Raw genomic sequence first — 4,112 nt, 5'->3', positions numbered from 1 at the left:
TTCCTTAGTAACTTTTTTGTCACAGTTCCTTGCTGTGCAGAAGGAGAGCAAGAGAAAGAGATAGATAGATAGATAGAGAGAGAGAGAGAGAAAGAGAGTGAGAGAGTGAGAGAGAAAGAAAGAGAAAGAGAGAGAGAGAGTGTGTGTGTGTGTGTGTAAGATAGAGAGAGAGAATTGAAATTTATTTAAATTTGTATTGAAATTTACCTACAGACAATTAAGAACAGTCCAGACTATAGAAATAATACATTTCTAAATCTCTCAGAGATATTTATGCAGTAGGAGCACTATAAAGTGATAGTATGTTGTCAACTTAATGTGAGAGTCCCATGAAAGGGAAGAATGCTACTGTTATTTAGCCCAGACTATGTTTACCTTCCCCGTGAAAGAAGACTCTGCAGTTATAATCTATTAGTATAACCGTAGATTTTTCATAAGATGAATATCAGTTTGCCTGACAGCATACGTTCACAATCGATCGATTATAATTGAAATGGAAGGTCTAGAGGTTCGGCTTGTATTTTTCCTATCATTGCAAGCTGTTGTTTCATTAGGTACCTTATTGAGAGAGAGAGAGAGAGAGAGAGAGAGAGAGAGAGGAAGAAGAGAGAGAATCGCCTTGTCAGTTACGACTACTGTACATACACCTAATTCTAAATAAACGAAACTGATTTATAACCAAAAAGGCTTGAACGTTGGCTTCAGTATATCAATCAATTAATGCAGCTAAGCTGCTAATGACGAAACATCATTAGCAATTATGTAATTGTCGATTGAACACTATTAATTTTAACTTCAAATGTCACCTTTTATTTCAGTTCATTAAAATTAATGATATCGTCTACAAAGCTTTTATTCCGCATTCAAGTAGATCTGTCTTAAACAGACGTGTGTCCATTAAACTTTGATCACTTCATCATGTGACCTGGTTATATATGTACAACGGGAAAATTATATGACAAAGCAGCTATTTTGAAAGTCTTAATAACTATTATAAATCTAAGATTAGTGATATAATTAATTTACTGACCTGTTTTAATCTATGATACATTCTACACACGATTTAATAAATGAAAAAAATAACGAAAAAGAAAAAAGAAGGAAAATCGTAGTATGAAATAAATTATAGAAGGTGAGATAATCTCTACTAAATAATAACCGATATGAATGTTGGTTTGTTGGTCGGTTGGTTCTCTAGTCGTATTTTGCCTCGAATAGAGAAAGAGAGGGAGAGGAAATAAAAAAAAGAGAAGATATATAAAGAGTTAACATGAAAGATGCAGAATGACTTTAAAATTTCTGAAAAATACGTATTCTTAAAGACCGGTTTTTCATGACATACATTGCGATTAGGTTGATAAAATTTAGAAAATTAATTACATATTTTTTATTGCATATATACAAATAACAAAATAGTTTTATTAAATTTCATTTTAAAGTAATAAATATTTTTCTTTTGAAAATTAGTTTTCATTTCCTCCTTTTGTACAAGCAGCAATAAATTTGATAGAAATTAAATTATAATTATTGTATGTCTGCCATACTTCCTGATATTACCCATGATCACAAAAGTATACCTCCAAAGTTACTCGTCCTATGGTGGTAATACTCTCATTAAGATAATATTATGAATATACCAACGATAAACATAAGAATTATAGGATTATATGTACGACAAGATGGCGGACACGGTAGGATTTGGATTAAATACTCTACAGTGAGAATCTTAGTTTCTTTCGACTCTGGATTTAAATCTCACCTAGCTAACATTGCTTAATATAAAATTGAATAGCACCTCATTTCTTATTTGTATATTTGCAAAAAACAAACAAACAAAATACATGTAATTAGGGCCTTATAATTTAACACAATCACCGATAAAATTTCCACTTATTTCTTTTTTATTTTTCTAAAATGTGGAAATTTTACCGGTGCGTTTGTTAAATTATAAGGCACTAAAAGAGAATGACTCTCCCCAGATACAACAGAATAGGCTTCAGCACATCAACTCACATAAAGAATGTTGCAAACCAAATCCCCAAAAACAAAATACCTGTAATTAGTTTTCTGAATTTATAAATATAATAGGCGCAGGTGTGACTGTGTGGCAAGAAGTTTGTTTCCCAACCACATGGATCCGGATTTAGTCCTACTCTGTGGCACCTTAGGCAAGTATCTTCATCTATAGCCTCAGGCCGACCAAAGCCTTGTGAGTGGATTTGGTAAATGGAAACTAAAAGAAGCCCGTTGTATATATTATATATATATATATATATATACATACAGTAATCGCTCGCCATATCGTGGTTCACCTATTGCCCACGCAGTACATCATGGATTTTTCAGGGTAATATACGTAAATTTATATCACGAATTCCTCAGAACATCGCGGGTTTCTGCGGCCGATAGGTATATATCTTTTTTAGATTTTAATTATTTATGTGGGAGGTTTTGGAACATAACACCCGCGAAAGCTGAGGAATTACTATATATATATATAATATATATATATATATATATATATATATATATATAATATATATATATATATATATATATATATATATGTATATGTATATAAGGATAAGATCGTTAATTTAAATATCGATCTTATCAAGTGGCCAGCATGGGAATAAAAAACCTTCAAAGGTAATAATTATCATATATATATATACATATATATACGCACACTTCTACCAATGTCATATACTGCATCTCCTGCTCTCTCTGCCCTTCTCTATACGTCGGGCAAACGGGACGCCGCTTGGCTGACCAGTTCGCGGAAAACCTCCGAGATTCAACTCGGCAATGGCACCCCAGTCTCGCGCCGTTTCCGCTCTATCAGTCACCCTTTGCAACACCTGTCTGTGTTGGGATTGTCCTTGCACAAGGGCTATCCGGACACCCGTTTGCGCTGTGAACAGGGATTAATCTTCTCTCTTCGCTCCTTTGCGTCACATGGGCTCAGTTCTCCTCTCCTCTTCATCTAACTTCCCTCCCTCTCCACTCTCCCTCTCACACCTACTTCCTCCCACCACCTCTCTTCTCTTGCTCCGACTCCTACTTCTTAACTCCTACTCTCCTTCTCACTTCCCGAGCGTTAAACTAATACATCTGTTGTTGTCTACCCTACCTGTCTTCGTCTTTTGTTTTTTTTGTGAATTCTCCCTATGTATATATATATATATCTATATATATATATATATATATATATATATATATTATATATATATATTATATATATATATATATATATATATAATGTATGTATGTATGTGTGTGCCGGTGTTGGGCTCTTACTGGTGCATGAAAGCCGGGTTTGTCAGTTTACCTCCCCCGTAACTTAGCGGTTCGGCCAAAAGACACCAATAGAATAAGTAGCAAACTTTAGAAAAATATTGGTGTCGATTTATTCGACAAAAATTCCCCTAGGCGGTGCGCGAGCAGGCCCGCAGTCCAATCAGTGAAGCAAGTAAAAGATAATACATACATACATACATACATACACACACACACATACATACATACATACATACATACATACATACATACATACATACATACATACATAAATACATACATACATACATACATACATACATACATACATACATATATATATATATTTATATTTATTTATTTATATATACATGCATACCGTCATGCTGTTATGTCCCACATGAGAATACTTTCACCGTTTAGAAGCATCATGGTTTTTTATCTGTCGCAACAGTTATAGTCAACACGCCACTTTATCACTCTTTATTATACACATTCATTTAACGCAATTGAGCTGCTTTCTTCAAGTAAAACTCATGTTTATATTAACTGTGCATCGAGGCTGTTAGTTTAGAAAAAATACCTAAACACCGAGCATTTAGTCCACATGCACTCATATGATATTATATGGACAGAAGGCGGCGATCTGGCAGAAACGTTAGCACGCCGGGCGAAATGTTTAGCGGTATTTCGCCCGTCGCTTCGTTCTGAGTTCAAATTCCACCGAGGTCGACTTTGCCTTTCATTCTTTCGGGGTCGATAAATTAAGTACCAATTACGTACTGAAGTCGATATAATCGACTTAATCCGTTTGTCTGTCCTTATTTGTCCTC

The 4,112-nt window shown here is 34.3% G+C and overlaps 1 long non-coding RNA gene across 1 annotated transcript in view; it reads right to left on the bottom strand.

Annotated features, from left to right (window-relative positions):
- Positions 1–1,009: 1,009 nt before the first annotated feature.
- Positions 1,010–4,112, bottom strand: part of LOC118762013 — a 6,487-nt gene continuing 3,384 nt past the window's right edge. The window contains exon 3 of the long non-coding RNA XR_004997794.1: positions 1,010–1,209. This is a non-coding gene — a long non-coding RNA (uncharacterized LOC118762013). The remainder of the gene's footprint in view (positions 1,210–4,112) is intronic.

This window comes from Octopus sinensis, unplaced genomic scaffold, assembly GCF_006345805.1.
Source record: "Octopus sinensis unplaced genomic scaffold, ASM634580v1 Contig19258, whole genome shotgun sequence".
NCBI lineage: Eukaryota > Metazoa > Mollusca > Cephalopoda > Octopoda > Octopodidae > Octopus > Octopus sinensis.
This window is presented reverse-complemented; position numbering and strand designations above follow the sequence as displayed.